Genomic DNA, 22,611 nt, shown 5'->3' on the forward strand with positions numbered 1-22,611 from the left:
TTTTATCACATATAATTGGTTGCCCTCACCGGCCATTGCGTGGTAATTTAATTCCACAAGTATTGCACATCTTTTTTGCACATTTTGCACGACGCCCTTCCCCCCTCCTTCCCCTCACCTTGTGCATGCAACCCCTGCAGATATCAATTTATAGTTTATTTATGATTTATAAACTATTAATTGCAGCTCACTACTAGCATTGTGACTTCTCAAAGAACTATTTTATCTCCTTATTTATTTCTATTGGCATACAGGCTCTCTCACCCCAGCATCCACCTTATACTTTTATATTTATATTTTTATATATTCTATATTTTTTTACTACCGTTTATGAATTGATTCTGTGATTTCAGATATACATATATGTATTTTTTAAACTATATATTTCAATAAAATTACTTTTATACATGATTATACTTGTCATAAATTATTTTTAACTGGGGTATATTCACTATTTATTGTGTGGTCTTCCACACCTGTAGGTTGTTGTTAGAATAAGTGAGCAGCAGAACAGAGGGATTTGGGAGCCAAATACAGAAAACATGTTTACTAGATAAAAAAAAGTCAGTTTAGTAAACAGCTTATTTTTTTTACATTTTTTTTATGCTATTGCTTAAAGTACAGTAGCATGCCCAAAGCCTGCAAATACAATACTTGTTTTATAGGAACATAATAGGGGTTTAAATCACTACCCACATCATTGTCCACACCATGACAAAATTTGTATTGGCAGCTTTGCCAATATAAAAGTGCACATTGATGTAAATGTCAGTTTGGATCCACAAAGTGGTAACACTAAATCTGGATGACTATAGCATTACAGGAGCCAGAATTATATTACCTTTAGTTTAGCAGGATGCAGCCGAGCCCCAATTTTATATGGGGGAACAGTGGGTACATATGATAGACCAATATTCCCCCATACAGGGACCATACAATAGTAGACTATATAGTACCAACAGGTGACATATTCATTGATTAGAGTTGTTTTACTTTCCCTTTTCTTCTCTGTCCAGCCCAGACTGACATGATGACTTCTTCAAACCACTACTTGTCCCTGCAGAGTTTCCCATGCAGATGTCTTTGGCTCCCTGCCTGCCAAGCACTCTTCGCACCTGTTCTTCACCCTCTACACTAGCTTCGAATTCTGCTGATGCTTTAACAGTTCTATCCTGTGCCTGCTGCTGCCCCAAATGTTCTTATAATTATAGGTATAATAATAAAACAGTGGCCCAAATGTTCTTATAATTATAGGTATAATACTAAAACAGTGCCCCAAATGTTCTTATAATTATAGGTATAATAATAAAACAGTGCCCCAGATGATAATAATGATCCACACAATTATAGTGTAATGAATAGGGAGTACAGTGCAGCCCTAGTCTAAAACCACCCCACTGCCTCTTCCTACATGAATGATCTGTCCTAACTGGAGACCCCCAACTGGGCAATGGTCCCTACACTGACTAAGTGCATGGAGTTTATGTTATACTGGGGTAGCCAGAAAGACAGGTACCATCCATATAGACATGACAAAGACAGAATCAGAGGCCAGAGAACTGTCAGAGAGCACGCCAGGGGTCAAAATCAGAAGACGGAAATAGAACTAGAATCAGAGTTCATGAAAGTAGGGTCAATCCAGAAGGGCACGTCAGAGTCTAAGACAGCAGGTAGAAGCAATGGTCAAAAGTTCAGGCAGAAGGGTCAGGTCTAGATCACAGTAATAAGGTACAGGAACAGGTGTGAGGCTAGATCTACTGATCCATACTGATCTGTGGTTAGCAGACACTGGTTCACATAGAGCATTGGGATGCCAGCACCAAGCCTGACATCCTTGCTCTGTGTTTGGGCGGCCTGCTCTGATGTCACTGCGGCTGATCGCTAGGACTCTCAGAACCGCACGGAACACAGGATAGCTGAGGCAGACAGGTTCATGACAAATAGTGGCTATCTTGGTGCCCCACACAGTAAGTAATGCTACCCATCAACTTAATTGACTACTGCAGCAGCTTTGTCAAGAGGCAGCAGGCTACCTTGACAATGCCACTGCACTCGTGGTGAAACATGTTGAGAGGGGCTGAGTTTTCTTTTTAAAACAAACTTTCATTGATCCAGCTTACAATCAGCTAGTCCATTTCTAGGTAGCCAGTCTAGGCACCTGATGGATAGTGTATATTTATACTAAGGATGTACAGTATTGGTAGGATTGTTAGCTGTCATATTAACAGTGTTTTTTTCAATTAAGAATTATATCTTTGTTTTTATATTTAGTAAATAAGAAGTATGGGGGGGGGGGGGGGGGGGGATGGAGAGATTTATCAAAACCTGCCCAAAGGAACAGTTTTTTTTCCACAGGTTTCGATAAATCTCCCCCAGGGTCCTTTGTGAACACTATTTGTAGTTAATAGTATACCAAAGCTGCATTTATATAGATGCTGCATTTACTCTGATGGGTATTTTTTTCTTTATATTAAGTTTTTTTTGTGTGAGATTCTTGTAATGTAAATTACATATAATAGTAAAACATGCAATATACAGTTAAGGCAACACAAGGACATAAGCTCTCCATGTGTATTCAAAGGGAGAAGAAAGAGACATCCCAGAGAGACAGATGATGAGGGGCAGGGACTATTAGAGATTATGAGAAAGGTCAGTGGATTTTTCATTTTAGTAATTGCTTAAAAAAAACTAAGGCTAAATGCACACCATGAATCCTGAGTTAAACACTGAGCCGATAGACTTGATTTTTATTTGTTCTGGTGCATAGACACTGCAGATTTTCTGCTGAGGATTTTCTGCGGTATAGCCTAAAAGAATACTTTAGCAGTCGTATCCCCTTAGTGGTACAATGGACTATAGTGATTTTTTGTCTTCATGTTTTTAAATGCAGACAGTATTTTCTATAGACAGATGCACACTGATAAATAGTATTATATTGTTGTTGCTTTTAGTGTTGTTACAGATTCTAGACATTTGACATGTGGTGGGATTGGGATTCTTTCCTTTTGATTCCAGATGAAGGTGATAATACTATGGAGCCAAAGTCACACTTAAGAATACAAAGAAAAATACAGTAAAAAATATATCTGATTTTGTAAAGTTTCTATGTAATCGCAGTTTATAGCATTGTTTCTACATATTAACAATTCCCTGAGCCACGATTACATGTGTCACCCAGTTGTTAGGTGCACAGTCATGTGATCCCCCCAGATAGGAAAGTTTAAAAAAAATAGCTGGAATTCATGTGTCATGTGACTTTTAAAACAAATGAAGGCATATTTACCATACAGCAGCTCTAGGACCCTTGGCATTGAGGAGCCCACACACACATGTGATAGCTGTTGGCTGAACATTTGTACACCCATTTGCTATCTCTGCTTATCCCCACATACACATGATGTTTGGCTGAGCATTCATGTGCTCTTAATGTAGTGAGGAGGGGTAAGCTGCTGACAAACTCCACTTCACTGGGATATAGGGGAGGGGCTCCGCCCACTCAATTTACATATTCATTGTCTGTGACTCCACTTCAGTAGGATGTGGAGTCACAGACAATTAATATGTAAATTGAGGGGCCAGAGCCCCGCCCCCTGTGTGCGATTCACTGAATTTAGCAGAGGATCATCTGGAGGACATATCTCAGGACCTCTTGGACATATTTAAGTAAGTGAACAACCCCTGGTTGGACTGTTCACCCACGCTATAGCCTAGATGGGTTGAGTGAACAGGCTGACAGTTTTCCTTTAATAACACAACAGGGCTATCTTGCTCCCCTTCCTCAGGTAGGCAATAGGAGTATGTATTTTCATGGCAAAAATCTAAGGCTAACCCTTAGGTTTCTGTTGCACATGTTGCACAGATTTACAGGTGCGGAGCTACTTGTGAATTAGCCCCATTGTGTTATGCAGAAAGAGTTAAATTACATTAGTTGGTCTGGATCTGCTTGGAGCTCACCTGTGTGGTCTGGGTATGGTTCTCAGCTCTGCTACCTATTAGGAAGGTGTATCCCTGATCACCTGCCTATATAAGCTAGAAGTAGTGATCAGTTCATTGCATGTGAAAGGTTATACCTTAGCTGACACCTCCTGCTTACTGGATACCTGCTTGTTTATTGATCTTTGGCTTTTCCCTTGACTCTTCTCTTGCTCTGAATTCCTCTGCTCCGCTATTTCCTGGTATTGACCTCGGCTGGACTGACACTGATTTGACCATGCGTGTGTCTTAGTGTAACTCTGTTAGTTTGTGTGCCTCCAGCTGTTCACCGCCTCCTACTCTTGTGTTTAATTTTTTTGAAAACGCGGCCCCAGCACTTAACAGGGAGGGTTTGTCATCGTGGTTGTTGATCCATCACTTAGGGTGGATAGGCAATAGGTAGGGACAGTGGCTGTGGGTGTATAAGGGCTTCACTGTTCCCTGCCCATATGTGACACATTTTTATTCAAAGGGCTAATCCTTGGCACACTCCTTATTCCTGTAGCATATTTTTTTTCTTTCCAATGATGGCAAAAATCTTTGTGGGAACCCGATTCACGTGCATGGATTTGGAATTGTTAATGGATTGGGTTCTATGGCAAATCCAAAGTGTGTAAATGGGCCTGTTGCAGGATGAGGACACGGCACTGTGATTATGAAACTGCATGCATTAACTGTCTGGCAGGATTGGTCTGTGACTGCTTCTGCTAAAAGAGATGAAACCTGATGTATTGGTAACAACATTTAGATCTATTCAATTGGTACTTGGTGGCAGCCCCTTCATGCCAAAAACGTAAAAGGGCAAGGAAAGCAATGCATTTGACAGGTCTGGTTTTCCAGTCAACGTGATCAATGGGTTATGTCTGGCCCTGCAATATACCTTTATGTACCGTATATACTCGAGTATAAGCCGAGTTTTTCAGCACGATTTTTCGTGCTGAAAACGCCCCCTTGGCTTATACTCGAGTGAACTCTCCGCCTGTCAATCCCTTCTCAGTGGTCTTCAACCTGCGGACCTCCAGATGTTGCAAAACTACAACTCCCAGCATGCCCGTACAGCCATCGGCTGTCCGGGCATGCTGGGAGTTGTAGTTTTGAAACCTCTGGAGGTCCGCAGGTTGAAGACCACTGTGGCCTTCGTCATCATCCAGACACCCCCTTAAGTCTTCTACTCACCTCTCCTCGGTGGGTTCGGGCCATCTATGCTGCAGGGAACGTCCGGTGGGGAGGGTTAGTCATTCCGGGCTGTCCACTTTCACCGGGGGGGGGGGGCCCTCTTGTCCGTGCTTCGGGCCCGGCCCCGGACTAGTGACGTTGCCTTGACGACGACGCGCATGAACATCCCTGTGTGTAGTCGTCAAGGCAACGTCACTAGTCCAGGGCCGGGCCCGAAGCACGGAGAAGAGGGCCCCCCTGGTGAAAATGGACAGCCTGGAACTACTAACCCTCCCCACTGGACGGTCCCTGCAGCCTAGATGGCCCGGACCAGCTCACCCTTCCTACCCACCGAGGGGAGGTGAGTAGAAAACTAAAGGGGGTGTCTGGATGATGGTGAAGGCCGCAGTGGTCTTCAACCTGCGGACCTCCAGATGTTTCAAAACTACAACTCCCAGCATGCCCGGACAGCCACAGCCGATGGCTATCCGGGCATGCTGGGAGTTGTAGTTTTGCAACATCTGGAGGTCTGCAGGTTGAAGAATACTGATGAAGGGATTGACAGGCAGTAATGATGAAGGGGGGGGGGGGGTTATGATGATGGGGGTCTGGATGATGACATGGGGGGATAATGTATTTCCCATCCTAGGCTTATAGTACAGTCCATAACATTTCCTGGGTTTTTGGGGTGAAATTATGGGCCTCGGCTTATATTCGGGTCGGCTTATACTCGAGTATATATGGTAGTGACTAAAGCAAGATCTTTTCAGATAAAACATGATACACAGATAATATGCATCAACAAGCTTATGTTTAGAGTAGAAACCATAATTGGTACCACAGACAAGGTCATGTAATCTAGATCCCTCCATTATTTATAGTGGTTACATTGTAATACAATTCCAAACCCAAAATAGAAGTCGCGATCACAAGACAAATATCATTATCAGCAGATTCATTATTTAGAGTGGTCGTCACTTCTCATCATCACATTCAGCGCTCATCCTTTTATTAATTGTTCTTATAAAGTGTAATACATTACTATGATAACTGTGTCCGATAACAATTTGCTGATGAGGGGTTAATGTGGACATATAATGTACTGGACACGTGCAGAAGAATCAAGGCAGATTCTGGATAGAGCTAGGGCACCGTATTTTTTGGACTGTAAGATGCACCCCTGGTTTAGACAACTAAAAACAGGAAAAATATTTTATTCTAGTTAAACTTCCCTTGAGGTCTTAGGAAGTGGATGGGTTCAATTCTACTTATGTTCAGTGGTCTGGTTAATAGATCCTGTTAGCTTAGTGCGTCTTCCGCTGCTGACCACTGAAACAGACTGCAATAATACTTCTAGTTACTGTATAACATTAACCCTTAAGGACTCAGCGTTTTTCCGTTTTAGCATTTTCATTTTTTCCTCATCAACTTCTAAAAATCATAGCGCTTTCAATTTTGCACATAAAATTCCATTTCATGGCTTATATTTTGCGCCACCAATTCTAATTTGCAGTGACATTAGTCATTTTACCAAAAAATGCACGACGAAACGGAAAAAAAATCATTGTGTGACAAAATTAAAGAAAAAATGTCATTTTGTAACTTTTGGGGGCTTCTGTTTCTACGCAGTGCATATTTTGGTATAAATTACACATTATCTTTATTCTGTAGGTCCATATGGTTAAAATGATACCCTACTTATATAGGTTTGATTTTGTCGTACTTCTGAAAAAAATCATAACTACATGCAGAAAAACGTATACCTAATAAAATTGTCATCTTCTGACCCCTATAACTTTTTAATTTTTCCGCATACGGACCGGTATGAGGACTCATTATTTGCGCCGTGTTCTGAAGTTTTTATCGGTACCATTTTTGCATTGATCGGACTTTTTGATCGCTTTTTATAAATTCTTTTATGATATAAAAAGTGACCAAAAATATTTTGGACTTTTGAATTTTTTTTCGCGTACGCCATTGACCGTGCGGTTTAATTAACAATATATTTTTATAGTTTGGACATTTACGCACGCGGCGATACCATATATGTTTATTTTTATTTACACAGTTTTTTTTTATGGGAAAAGGGGGGTGATTCAAACTTTTATTAGGGAAGGGGTTAAATGACCTTTATTAACTTTTTTTCCCCTTTTCTTTGCAGTGTTATAGCTCCCATAGGGACCTATAACACTGTACACACTGATCTTTTACCCTAATCCCTGCAAAGCCATAGCTTTGCATGGATCAGCGTAGTAGGGGGTTGATTGCTCAAGCCTGTAGCTCAGGCTTGGAGCAATCAAACGCCGATCGGACATGACGGAGCAAGGTAAGAGAACCTCCGCTCGCGTCCTAGCTGATCGGGACATCGCGATTTTATCGCGATAGTCCCGATCAGCCCGACTGAGCTGCCGGGATGCTTTTACTTTCATTTTCGACGCAGCGATCAACTTTGATCGCCACGTCTGAAGGGTTAATAGTGTGTGGCACAACGATCTGTGCCGCGCGCTATTAGCCCCGAGTCCCGGCTATGAATAGCAGCCGGGACCGACCTGGTGTGATGCAGGGTCACGGCGGGACCCCGTTTTTAACACCGGGACCGGGCGCAGGGCGTACAGGTACGCCCTGCATCCTTGAGAGGTTAAAGGGGTACTCCGCCCCTAGACATCTTATGTATGATCGCCGGAGTCCCGCCACTGGGGAGCACCGTGATCTCGGCTGCGGCACCAAAGACATCTGGTGCATGGAGCGAACTTTGCTCCATGCCGGATGACTGGCGATGCAGGGCGGAGGCTGGTGATGTCTCGGCCATGCCCCGCTTGTGATGTCACAGCCACGCCCCCTCAATTCAAGTCTATGGGAGGGGGCGTGACAGCCATCACGCCCCCTCCCATAGACTTGCATTGAGGGGGCAGGGGTGTGGAAATTTAATAAAAAACTACTTGTCCACGGGACTAAAACGGAGCAAAATCTACTTGTCCCTCATGACGATCCCCTTGTTCTGGCAATTTTCGCTTTTACACTCTGATTTTTTGCTCCTCGCCCTATAATAGCCATGACTACCTACTATAATGATACCTTTTAATTTTTCAATAACATATTCTCCGAACCAAAAAAAAAAATTAATTATATATATAATCGGTGAAGTGAATTTGAAATAGTAAAAGATAATTTAGCAAATTTGGTGGTTTTCTTTTCTACACCATTTACCTTGTGGTTGAGCTAACATGTTATTTTGATACTTTAGGTCGCCTGATTACAGCAATACCAGATTTGTATATTTTCCGTCATATTTTGGTAATTAAAAAAAATCTGAACTTTTTGCGACTTTTTTTTTGACCCCTGTAGCTTTTTATTTTGTAACTTTTTTGCATACCAGGCTGTATGTGGGCAAATTTTTTGCACCATAATCAGTTTTTTTTATCAGTATCATTTTGGTATCAATCTGACTTTTTAATCGCTTTTTAACTTTTTTTTTCTGGGATATTATAAAAATTGCATTTCTGTCTTTTGATTTTTTTTACATTTACATCATTTACCGTATGGGATACATAATGTTATATTTTAATAGTTCGTACAATTACACATGCAGCGATACTAAATATGTTTATTTTTATTATGTTTACATGTTTTTATATAGGAAAAGGGGGTGATTTGAACTTTTAACATGGAAGGGGTTAATGTGTGTCTTTTAAACTTTTATTAAAACTTTTTTTTGTTTTACACTTTATTAGACTTTTATGAGGAATCATTAGATTCATCATACAGATCAATAGAATTCTATTGAACTCCATTGATCTGTGTGCTCTGCAATCCATTGATAGAGCCTAGTCCAGCCAGGCTCTATGAATGACAGAGCCACGGACACCAGGGAATCAGAGGTAAGCCCTCCGGCTACCTCTATAGTGGATCACCCCCCAGTGATCACGCTGTGGGGGGGGGGGGGGATCCACCCCACTAACCCACCAGGGACCATTCACATGTCTCTTTAGACGCCGCTGTCAGCTTTCACAGCGGCGATCTAAAGGGTTAATAGCTGCATGTTGGCTATTAGCAGGGGCCCCCAGCTACTGAGAAAAGCCGGGGTCTGCAGAGTACGGAACGGGCAGGAGTCGGGAGCCTGCTCCATACAGACTGTCAGGTCCGGCCCAGCTTGCCCGAAGCAGGGCTAAGGGCTGGAAAATTCACCTGACTGGCACCCGGAATTGCATGTCCGGGCGTCGGGCGATTGGAATTCCACATCCCTGGGGGGGATGATGTCACGAGTGGGGCATGGTTGTGATGTCACAAGCCTCCGGTGCCACATCCAACGCTCTAAACGAACGCCAAGAGCAGCAGGGAGATCGCGGGGGTCCCCAGTGGCGGGAACCCCGCGATTAGACATCTTATACCCTATCCTTTTGGATGGGGATAAGATGTCTAGGGGTGGAGTACACCTTTAAGCTATTCAAGTTAGGCCAGATTTACACAAGTATAATATAGGAACATTTCTTTGTTTGCATTACAGCCTAAGATCCCAAACTGACAAGATAATTGATACACATGATATATCCCTATGATAGATTCCTATGATGTAGTCCTTTCAGGACATTACACCCACAGTAAAGCCAGGACTTGTAGCCATACAAAATTTCCCCATACGGTGTTAATGTCATTTAAACAAAAACTTTTGGCATGTCATAGAGACATATGAAAAGTTTTGATCAGTCTTGGTTGGGGTCTGGGTGCTGAAACCTCCATCACTTTCCTCACTGTCTCTCTGTGCATCCTACAAAAACGTTATAGAATCTAACTTCTGCAAAAGAAAAACAGTCAGAGAATTGCTTAGCTAAGCATCTTGAGATTGGTAGATGTCTCAACACCCAGACCCCGACCGATCAAAACATTTGAATTGCTTCTATTCCATAACACACCAAATAGGAAAAACACTGCTCACAGATACATAATCAAAATATAAATACATTTCACACAGGGCCCCACCTTCGGAGAGTATACTGTACTGCCACGACCAGCTGGGTCCCATCCCAGCTCCACCAGGGACCGGTATAACCAGACTGCTGCTACCACTTTCCAAGAAATGCCTCCAGGTCCCCCTTTTTCATTCCTGCCATGGCAGCAGAGTGTGAATCCTTACACCCGGCCGTCCCGCCACAAACTCACTGCTCTTTCCACCGCCTCACGAATCGACAAAGTCCACAAATCAGTGTTGATATCATTCAAATGGACCCCATCTCAGTACAACACATCGGCTGCAGGCACTTCCAGATCTACGTGCCAGACCACAAGCCCCCCATTGCTAGCCACAAACTTCCCCACCATCTTATTGACCCGGGCCCTAGCCCCATTCACAAAGCACACCGACAGCGCCTGACGCCAGCTAAGCCTCACCACAATATCCGACCACCCCAGCAGAATACCAGGGAACAAGGACCACAGCCTCAGCAAATCCAGCTTAATGTCTTGAATGAATGACCGTGATGTCCGCATTGCTAAATAATTCCCCCCAGCGTGCACCCCCAGCACGTCCGGGGCACGATCCATGTCCACGAAGGAATGCACAAACAGGAGGAGCTCCGACCACAACAACCCTCCCCGCCCCAACCGGTGCACCTGAGCAAGAGCCCTGGGGAAACCCAGCTGCCCATCGTCCGGCCGTACTGCAGCTCGCACACCACCCCGCCGCACGTAGGAATGACCCACTTTCCAAATAAGACATGGACCGCCATCTGAAAAATTAAATACAAAACATAAACAACCCACGAAAACACAGCCATCAGAAAACAAAAAAAACCGACAGACTACCCCCCCCCCCCAAGTTACAACAAGTGAGGTCGAACATGCACCTGAAACCGGTTCGACTTCCACCTGCCGATCTGCTTAATGGCCTCCGGCCCCAAACCCCAATGAGCTGCCTCGGTAGCCGCATCAATGTGGAATAAATGGGAACTAAGGTCACCTATCTCAAGACCCACCTTTCCCACACACCTCCTGAAAACATGAATGAACTGGCATGGACCAACAGCCGGCCCCCAATTTCGGGCCGAAAAGCCTGAAAACATTGCACAGGACACATGGCGGATGCACCATGAGCTGCCAAATGCACCATGAATCCCTGTCCCAACTGATCTGTCTTGGACCGACATATGAAACACTCCAGAACCGACCGCACTCATGTCCATCACAAGCAAACCCCCCAACACAACCTTAGTGGGGGATACCAATTCCGAGATCCGGAAGGCCCAAAAAATGCCAAGCGAAACAGCACTACTTCATAAGCCGACACACACACCTCCTCCAGCACCACCCCCTGATGTTCCAACAACGGAAAAGAAACAGGCCGGCGTGAGAAACATAGAAACATAGAATGTGTCGGCTGATAAGAACCATTTGGCCCATCTAGTCTGCCCAATAATCTGAATACTATGAATAGTCCCTGGCCCTATCTTATATGAAGGATAGCCTTATGCTTATCCCATGCATGTTTAAACTCCTTCACTGTATTTGCAGCGACCACTTCTGCAGGAAGGTTATTCCATGCATCCACTACTCTCTCAGTAAAGTAATACTTCCTGATATTACTTTTAAACCTTTGCCCCTCTAATTTAAAACGATGTCCTCTTGTGGTAGTATGCCTCTAAGCACCCCTACGGAACCCCTTAGCCCCCTACCGGACCAAAAATGTCTTAGAAACATCCAAAAAACCCCAAACTTACACCAAAAACGCAAGCGCCGATAAATGGCGGCTCAGCCATTTATGGAGATGGACACCAAAACACCTACCCACATAAAACAACACCATCATCTCCCAATCAGCAGACCCCCCCCCCCCCCCGCAACTAAACCAATAACGACTCCCACTCCTGCCAACACCGACTATATCCCAGCCAAGTGGCCTCAGTTAAGGACTGGTGAACCAAAACAAAGGCATCTCTCAGACCAGCTTCCACAGCCATGCCGGCCACGGCAAACCGCGCTCTTCCGCCTCCAGAGCTAACTCCCGAAACCGCTCCCACTGAAAGCGAGGAAGAGAGTCAGGTATGGCATTCTGCACACCAGGCACATGACGCACAACAAAATGAGAATTCAATTCAAGCCCCTGCAGCATCAGCCGGCGCATTAAGTGAACCACCGGCGGTGAAGATGCCGTTTGTACATTCACCGCCTTCACCTCCCCCAAATTGTCACACCAAAAACAAATCCTGCGGTTCCGCAGCTGATCACTCTAGATCTCCACCGCCACCACAATCGAAAACAATTCCAGCAGTGCTAAATTACGCAGCAAGCCTACCTCCCGCCACTCAGCCGGCCAGGCACCTGCACTCTACTGACCCTGCCAGTATGCCCCGAATCCACAACTGCCAGCAGCATCTGTGTACAGCTCCAAAGCACAACTGGACACCAAACCCTCCATGACCACTAACCGCCCATTGTAACGCCTCAAAAACATCTGTCACACCACCAAATCCACCCGCACATCAGCCGACAGCCGCACATAATGATGTGGCCGCCAAAACACCCGCCCCATGGGCATGATGCGACACGCAAAATTCAAACGAGCCAAAAGAGACTGGAAATCTTACGAACATGAACGGCCGAAGAAACTGCCGCCTGCAATTCTGACAACTTGTCAGAGGGCAGCCGGTACTCCATTGCCACGGTATCGATCACGATCCCCAGGAACTTGATCTCAGTAGCCGGGCACTCTTACCGGGTGCCAATGGGACCCCAAACAACCGGGCCACTGTCTCCATAGTCTGCAACAGGATTCCACACAACGCCGAACCGCCCGGCCCCAAAAACAAAAAACCATCAAGATAGTGGAGCACAGACGCAAACTGAGCCTCAGACCTCACTACCCATTCAAAAAACGTACTAAAATTCTCGAAATAGTCACAAGAAATCGAACAGCCCATTGGGAGCATAAATCAGCAAAAAACTGTCCCCCCCCAACTACAACCCAGGAGATGAAAACTGTCCAGATGCACCGGCAACAACTGAAATGCCGCTTCAATATCAGTCTTGGCTAACAGCCCCCCCGGCCATACTTGCTCACCCAACCCAACGCCTCATCGAACGAAGTGTATGACACTGCACAAAGCTCCGGATCAATTCCGTCATTCACCGACGACCCCTCCAGGTAGGAGAGATGGTGGATGAGGCGAAACTTATTCTGTTTCTTCTTCTGGGCCAGGCCCAAACACAGGCCAAACACAAGTCAGGCAAAAGCTGTGAAGCAAACGGCCCCCCATATGGTCCAGCGCTACCTCCTTAAACAACTTCTCAGCCACAACCTACGGGTGCGTCAAAGCCGTAGCCAAATTACGCACCCCCCGCACCCGGCCACCCACAACACAAGGGATCCGAAAACCATACAAAAACCCCTCTCTAATCAACATACTCCACCCCAGTAGGGGCCAGGCCTGGCCCATCCACAGCTAGGGTCAGCTGGTCATCACATGACTCCTGCCGGCCACCATTCACCATCTCTTCCTCTAAGAGCTCTCCTTCCTCCTCAGAAGAACAGTGGGTGGGGCTAGACACCAGCCCCCCATGCAGCAGGTCAGCATGCGTCCAAGCCATCTGCTGCTGGCCCCCAACACCAGATGGAGCCGCAGCGCTGCTCCTGGAACCCTCACCCCGACCAGCACCATCTACCACAGGAGCCCGGGTGCCACGCCCGGCTGCAGTAACTTCCTTTGCCGCTCCTTCACTTCAGACACAGCCCCCGCCCCGGACTGTCGCGTATCCGGGAACAGCACCGACCATGCTGCGACCGCCGAGGGGAGGAAGCAGGGGGACTCTCATCTCTGCGCTTAGTGCCCCGACCCCGCCGGGAATTTCTTCCACCCCCCTGCTACCCCCCCATATCCACAGAGGCCGCGGAGCAGGCGGGGGCTGAGATGGGCTGAGACGCTCTGGTGCACAGGAACGCCGAGTACTTGCCCCGCGCGGCCACCGGAGCAGCAGGAGCCGCTGCCGCAGAGGGAGACCCCCACAGCTGCCGCTCCAGACACTAGGGATCCCGCTGCAGCACCTCGTCACACACCCGCCGCAAAACCTCTTCCAGCTGAGATGCCATCAAGGTGAGCCTGCAACCTCGCTTCTTCTCTGATCCCCAACTAACTCCTCCTCTTCCTGTCTCCCCCTTTTAATCCTTTCTCACCCCACCCCTTTCTATCTCCTGCTCTTTATATTAACCCCTCATTAACCCCTTGATGCTCCTCATCCCACCCCTGTCATGTGAATCTGGAGACGCGGGGGAGAATGTTCTGCTGCCTGCAACATCCTTCAGCATGACCAGTTTGGCGATGGGTCAGTAATGGTGTGGGGTGGCATCTCTTCTGGGGGGCCGCACAGCCCTCCATGTGCTTGCCAGAGGTAGCCTAACTGCCTTTAGGTACAGAGATGAGATCCTCAGACCCCATGTGAGACCATATGATGGTGCGGTTGGCCCTGTGTTCCTCCAAATGCAAGACAATGCTAGACCTCATGTGGTTGGAGTGTGTCAGCAGTTGATACAAGAGGAAGGCATTGATGTTATGCACTGGCCCGCCCGTTCCTCAGACCTGAATCCGATTGAGCTCATTTGGGACATCATGTCTCGCTCCATGCACCACAGACTGTCCAGGAGTTGGCGGATGCTTTAGTCCAGGTCTGGGAGGACTTCCCTCAGGAGACCATCCGCCACCTCATCAGGAGCATGCCCAGGTGTTTTGTAGGGAGGTCATACGGGCACATTGAGGCCACACACCACTGAGCCTCATTTTGACTTGTTTTAAGGACATTACATCAAAGTTGGATCAGCCTGTAGTGTGGTTTTCCACTTTGATTTTGAGTGTGACTCCATATCCAGACCTCCATGGGTTGATAAATTTGATTCCCATTGATAGTTTTTGTGGGATTTTGTTGTCAGCACATTCAACTATTTTGTGATGCGCGAATGAACAGAATAAATAGTGCATGCACTATCTCTACCATTACTATCGCCCGTCTCAAAATAACGGCCGAGTTAAAGCGGCTATTAGAAAAAAAACCTAGACTTTAATGGGATTTTCTAACGGACGATTTTCAAGATTTTTATGATGGACGTTCATTACGGATGAATTTCTATAGTGTGAAAGGGGCCTTATTGAGGCCCTTGCCTTGAAGTGGGTCAATACAAAAGAAGATACCAGTATTATAAATTACATATTGCAGGTGGGAGGCCCTGTTACGGATTTATCATCAGCAACCATGGGGGTTATTTATCAATAATGGTTTTGGCTAGATCATTTTTGTTGTTTGTCTAGATACGTTTTCTTTGGCGGTGCTACTCCAAATTTATCATATTGTCACAGTGACCATGATAAATTTCACGCAGATCTGCACCCAGATCATTTTCTACCACCGCTTTCAGATCATGTCTGCCCTGCTTCTGAGGAGCTTGTTTGCCCGTGTGTTTGACTTTATTTGTTTTAGTTTTCATTTTAAGGCAAATTAATGTCTAAAAGAAGGTCTGCAATGAGAGTCTCCCTCACATTTGAGTAGTGCTTTACCTTGCCGCAGGAGGTTTTAGTTGAACAGGTATTTTTTTTTATCATCACTTTGTCGGATATTTTTTTCAACTTGGGCACATGAACTTGTGAGATGTTGGCCATTGCTAACAATCTTATTGTTTCTTGAATCTTTACCATTCCTTTTTTGTACCTTAAAAATATATCTGATTGTTTCATATGGACAACTGCTTTACTTTTCCTTTGCACATTTTTTAAAATGTTTAACTTTTTATGTCTTTAGACATTCTTATTCTCTACCTTATTCATTCTCTCCCCCTCTCTCCCCTCTCTCTCTCTCTCTCTCCCTCCTGCATCCGTCACTTCAAAAAAATGGTCTAGCAACACCAAAAGGTCAAAATGACGGATTTTAGAAGTTAGAAAAAAAATGCAAAAAAACCCTGCAAATTGCGCACAAAAACCTGCAATGCGCAAAATGTAGACCAAAAAAAGGAATATAACACATTGATAAATAACCCCCATGTGCTTCAAATGAGCCATCTACATCCATCTATTGAAACTCTACACACAAGATGTAGAAGTGAATTTAAAGAGTACCTGTCACTAAATAAACTTTTCTAAACTAACTCAGGCTATGTTCCCTAACTACTCCTAACAACCCCTACCCTTAGAAAAAAGCTTTAAAAAGGTACTTGTCTCACCTCTCTTCTTGCTCACATAGTGTGAGCTGCCGGCAGGAGGATGTGGGCATGCCCCAGCTGGCTCTACATCACTGAAGCCTGCTGGGGGGACCGCTTCTGCAGGGGTTTGCAGAGCCCTGCTTGTCCTCAGTGTATAGAGCCCTACTTGTCCTCAGTGTACAAAGCGCTGCTTGTCCTCACTGCACAGAGCCCTGCTTGTCCTCATTGTATAGAGCCACTCTTGTCATCAGTGTACAAAGCCCTACTTGTCCTCAGTGTACAGAGCCCTGCTTATCCCCAGTGTACAGAGCCCTGCTTGTTCTCAGTGCACAGAGCCCTGCTTGTCCTCAGTGTACAGAGCCCTGCTTGTCCTCAGTGCACAGAGCCCTGCTTGTTCTCAGTGCACAGAGCCCTGCTTGTCCTCAGTGTACAGAGCCCCGCTTGTCCTCAGTGCACAGAGCCCTGCTTGTCCTCAGTGTACAGAGCCCTGCTTGTCCTCAGTGTACAGAGCCCTGCGGGGTATGTGTGTGAGCACAGCGCTCCCGCCTGTCTGCTCTTCACGTGCTCAGCCAACGCTGCAATTTTGGACTCACTGCCAGGCCGGCGTGAGTCTGAAATCAATGAAAAAGCTTGCGGCCAAGCACATAAAAGGAAACTTTTTTTTTTTTTATTAAATCCAATTACAAAGTTGTTCTATATACAGTCAACTCCAACATATCAAAAAATATTTTGACGAAAGGAACTCTTTAATTAAAAAATATTTTGACGAAAGGAACTCTTTAATTAAAAAATATTTTGACGAAACATCTTTGCTCTGAATAATTTGTTCCCACGACAAACTAGTCTGAATCTAAAGTACATACACTGAACATACACTGGTCCCAGCCTATACTCCCCTTATCATCTTTAGGTGCGTGTGGATGTGAATTCTCGCTTGCTCTTCCAGAGGTGGCAGACATCGGGAGCGAGGCCTTGCTCAGAAAATTCACGTCGGCACCTCTAGCAGTGCACGGAGGTGCCTGGAGAGCCAGAATTCACCTTGGCGCATACCTAAAGATTATAAGGGGGATCGGTGTGTCAATCACACAACGGTCCCAAGACTGACATACAGGGGATTTAGTCCAGCCCTTTATATATCAGGGGGGCTGGACTAAAGCCCATTGGTAGCTGGTTCCCTGTGGTTACCTGTGCCTCTGGAACTCTTGGTATCAGGTGATCACATATAACATGACCATATCACATGTCCTTAGGAAGTTCCTATACAGTTTAAACATCCTAATAACCTTTGCACATAGTTTATATTCACTGTACAATACCTAAGATAAACATAAATAATTAATGTACAATAGAAACCATAATAATGACCTAGGGGGATCCTGCAGGAGAGCCATGTGGACTTGAGGGACTCTACCTTAGGGGACTTTAGGAAACTGTACAGAACCACGGTTTGTACCGGGACCAGTGGCGTAGCTAGGGTTGGTGTCACCCGGTGCGGTAGAAAATGGTGTCACCCCCATACCTACCCCCTCCCCCCAGTAAGTTTTTAGTGTCAAAATGAGAAATTTATTGGTAGCAATGGATAAAAAGACAGTACAATCGTATAAAGGGCTATGATTGCCAACAACAATAACACATCATGTAATACAATGTAGTCAATGCGATCTTTCCTCAATCCAGCAGCCCCAGTAAGTTTTTAGCCTGTTGTGACAGACACCACTGTTGTAGCGCATTGTGAGAAATTCCAGTATAATAATCAGATATACCAGTTGCCACAGAATAGGAAAGTGTTAAAGAAGTTTTCACCATTGAAATATACAGCTCCCAGAATTACTTAAAGGGGTACTCCACTGGGAAACATTTTCTTTTATATCAACTGGTGCCAGAAAGTTAAACAGATTTTTAAATTACTTCTATTTAAAATCTTAATACTTACAGTACTTATAAGCTGGTGTATGCTCCACAGGAAGTTGTGTAGTTCTTTCCAGTCTGACCACAGTGCTATTTGCTGACACCTCTGTCCATGTCAGGAACTGTCCAGAGCAGGATAGATTTGCTATGGGGATTTGCTCCTACTATGGACAGTTCTTTACATGGACAGAGGTGTCAGCACAGAGCACTGTGGTCAGACAGAAAAGAAATTAAAAAAGAAAATAACTTCCTGTGAATCGCTTATACAGCAGCTAATAAGTAATCCTTCCAGTACTTATTAGCTGCTGTATAAGCGATTCACAGGAAGTTATTTTCTTTTTTTATTTATTTTCTGTCTGACCACAGTGCTCTGTGCTGACACCTCTGTCCATGTCAAGAACTGTCCAGAGCAGGATAGGTTTGCTATGGGGATTTGCTCCTACTATGGACAGTTCTTGACATGGACAGAGGTGTCAGCACAGAGCACTGTGGTCAGACAGAAAAGAAATTAAAAAAGAAAATAACTTCCTGTGAATCGCTTATACAGCAGCTAATAAGTACTGGAAGGATTAAGATTTTTAAGTAGAAGTAATTTACAAATCTGTTTAACTTTGTAGCACCAGCTGATTAAAAAAAAATGTTTTCCAGTAGAGTACTCCTTTGAGCAGTGATGAGGTTATGCTGGGAGTTGTAGTTTCACTGACCTAACTGTAGAACTGACAAGTGACTACAGCTCTGATGTAGAGAGGAGAATACACAATGATATCAGTGACTACAGGTGACGTCTTCTCTATAGTGAGGAGAATACACAATGATATCAGTGACTACAGGTGACGTCTTCTCTATAGTGAGGAGAATACAGAATGATATCAGTGACTACAGGTGACGTCTTCTCTATAGTGAGGAGAATACACAATGATATCAGTGACTACAGGTGACGTCTTCTCTATAGTGAGGAGAATACACAATGATATCAGTGACTACAGGTGACGTCTTCCCTATAGTAAGGAGAATACACAATGATATCAGTGATTACAGGTGACGTCTTCTCTATAGTGAGGAGAATACACAATGATATCAGTGACTACAGGTGACGTCTTCTCTATAGTGAGGAGAATACACAATGATATCAGTGACTACAGGTGACGTCTTCTCTATAGTGAGGAGAATACACAATATTATCAGTGATTACAGGTGACGTCTTCTCTATAGTCTTTCCTTATCTAATTCAGATGGTACATACTGCCGGGACTTGAATATAGAATATAATACTGCCACATACTGTACTCTCTGAATATAATACTACCACCCACTGCGCCCTCTGAATATAATACTTAGAGATGAGCAAACTACAGTAAATTCAACTCGTCACAAACTTCTCTGCTCGGCAGTTGATAACTTTTCCTGCATAAATTAGTTCAGCTTTCAGGTGCTCCCGTGGGCTGGAAAAGGTGGATACAGTCCTAGAAGACTCTTTCCTAGGAATGTATCCACATTTTCCAGCCCACCGGAGCACCTGAAGGCTGAACTAATTTACGCAGGAAAAGTCATCAACTGCCGAGCAGAGAAGTTTGTGACGAATCGAATTTACTGTAAGTTTGCTCATCTCTAATAATACTACCACAAACTGCGCCCTCTGAATATAATACTACCACCCACTGCGCCCTCTGAATATAATACTACCACAAACTGCGCCCTCTGAATATAATGTTGCCATACATTGCACCCTCTGAATATAATACCACAACCGCAGTAACACCCCTCAACATCCGTTAGCTGATGCTATTACCACGGGAGGGGGGTATTGGTGGTGTTGATAGTGGATGATGGGGGTGCTACTACTGGGGGGGTGTTGCTGGAGGATGATAAGGGTGCTACTAGCCATCCCCCCTGGCAGTATCACCCCCATCATCCATCGGCAGGATCATCCTCCTGGCAGGAGCACCGCCATCATCCACCATCAGGATCTGCTGATGGAGGTGCTGCTGGGGGGGGGGGTGTTGCTGGTGGATGATGAGGGTGCTACTGCCAGGGGGGAGCATTAGGTAGGCAGCAGTTCCCCCACATTAGGTAGGTCGCAGTTTCCCCACATTAGGTAGCATCTGTTCCCCACATTAGGCAGCATTGATTCCCCACATTTGGTACCAGTTCCCCCACATTAGGTAGGTACCAGTTACCCCACATTAGGTAGCAATTTCCCCACATTCGGTAGCACAGATTCCCCACATTCGGTAGCACAGATTCCCCACATTTGGTAGCACAGATTCCCCACATTTGGTAGCACAGATTCCCCACATTAGGTAGCACAGATTCCCCACATTAGGTAGCATAGACTCCCCACATTAGGTAGCATAGACTCCCCACATTTGGTAGTATAGACTCCCCACATTTGGTAGTATAGACTCCCCACATTTGGTAGTAGTTTCCCCACATTAGGCCGCAGGTTCCCTTGCAGGTTCCCCACAATGGGTCAAAGTCTCCCCACAATAGATCGCTGGTTATACCCCCCCCCCCCCCCCACACACACACACACACAAAAAAAAAAAAAACACATACAACACAGAGAGACACACACACAAACACACACACAGTCAGAGAGACACACACTCACAGACAGACAGACACACAGTCACACACACACACACAGAGTCACACAAACACACAGTCGCACAAACACACACACAGTCACACGCTCAGAGAGTCACACAAACACACACAGTCACACACAGTCACATATACACAGTCACATACACACAGTCACACACACACACAGAGTCTCACACACACAAGCATAGATAGAGACAGACAGAGAGACAGACACACACACTCACCCATCCAGCGCAGCGCTCCTTCTCACCGGGCGCCGTGCGAGTGACGTAACTGACGTCCTCCTGCGCGGCCATGCGGTGTGACGTCAGGCCGGCGCAGACATGGGAGCGGAGGCCGGGCACAATGCTGGAGAAGGTGAGGGGGGGTGTGATGACGGACGGGCGCACAGTGCAGGTGAAAGAGGGGGGTTGCTGACGGACGGGCGCACCGCACACACAGCGCAGGGGGGGGGGGGTGCTGTCGTTGTAGCTGGGGAGGGGGGGTGGGTCTGCGGAACGTCTTGGTGTCACCCCATTAGGTTGGTGTCACCCGGTGCGGGCCGCACCCCCCGCACCCGGGTCGCAACGCCACTGACCGGGACACAACATTAACTTATCAGACATCGCTGTGGCCTTTGATTGGCTGAGCGAGCCATCACATGTGCTCGTTCAGGAAAGTGGGGACTGGAGTTTGCCAAGGATGAGTGGACAGGGCCCCTTGCTGGAGGTCTGACTGCTGAGACTGCCCTGTGATCAGACACTTATCCCCTATCCTGTGGATAGAGGATAAGAGTCTGATAAGTTCAGTTCCCTGGACTACCCCTTTTTAGGGAACCTGTCCAATCAGTTTTATGCTGTCAGACCCATTGGCAAAATGAGAAATCATAGTTTAAGGGGAACCTTATACCATGAAAATGTAGTTCAATCTGCTGGCATTACATTATTGGGCATGAAGAGCAGAGCATATATATGTCACGATTCGGCTGGCAGGAGGTGGATCCTCTGTGCCAGAGAGGGATTGGCGTGGACCGTGTTGGTGGACCGGTTCTAAGTTGCTACTGGTATTCACCAGAGCCCGCCGCAAAGCGGGATGGTCTTGCAGCGGCGGTAGCAACCAGGTCGTATCCACCAGCAACGGCTCAACCTCTCTGACTGCTGAAGATAATCGCGGTACAAGGGAGTAGACAAGAGCAAGGTCGGATGTAGGAGAAGGTCAGGGCAGGCAGCAAGGATCGTAGTCAGGGGCAACGGCAGGAGGTCTGGAACACAGGCTAGGAACATACAAGGAACGCTTTCACTGGCACAATGGCAACAAGATCCGGCGAGGGAGTGCAGGGGAAGTGAGGTATAAGTAGGGAGTGCACAGGTGAACATACTGATTAAGCCTGCTGCGCCAATCAGTGGCGCAGTGGCCCTTTAAATTGCAGAGACCCGGCGCGCGCGCGCCCTAAGGAGCGGGGCCGCGCGCGCCGGGACAAGACAGACGGGGAACAGGTCAGGTACGGGAGCCGGGATGCGCATCGCGAGCGGGCGCCTCCCGCATCGCGAATCGCATCCCGGCTGGGAGTGATATTGCAGCGCACCCGGTCAGCAGGTCTGACCGGGGCGCTGCGAATGAGAGGATGCTGCGAGCGCTCCGGGGAGGAGCGGGGACCCGGAGCGCTCGGCGTAACAGTACCCCCCCCCTTGGGTCTCCCCCTCTTCTTGGAGCCTGAGAACCTGAGGACAAGACTTTTGTCTAGGATGTTGTCCTCAGGTTCCCAGGATCTCTCCTCTGGGCCACAGTTTTCCCAATCCACCAAACAAAATCTTTTACCT

The 22,611-nt window shown here is 46.2% G+C and overlaps 1 protein-coding gene across 5 annotated transcripts in view; it reads left to right on the forward strand.

Annotated features, from left to right (window-relative positions):
* The window catches only part of KCNS3 (potassium voltage-gated channel modifier subfamily S member 3), a 137,590-nt gene that overhangs the window by 85,541 nt on the left and 29,438 nt on the right, over nucleotides 1-22,611 (forward strand). For 2 of the 5 annotated variants that reach the window (XM_056564252.1, XM_056564253.1), the window contains exon 2: nucleotides 2,582-2,649. The exons of the other annotated variants lie outside the window; for them this stretch is intronic. The gene's annotated coding sequence lies outside the window, so the exon portion shown is untranslated. The remainder of the gene's footprint in view (nucleotides 1-2,581; nucleotides 2,650-22,611) is intronic. 5 annotated transcript variants of the gene reach the window in all.

The sequence above is a fragment of the Hyla sarda genome, chromosome 3, assembly GCF_029499605.1.
Source record: "Hyla sarda isolate aHylSar1 chromosome 3, aHylSar1.hap1, whole genome shotgun sequence".
Classification (NCBI taxonomy): domain Eukaryota; kingdom Metazoa; phylum Chordata; class Amphibia; order Anura; family Hylidae; genus Hyla; species Hyla sarda.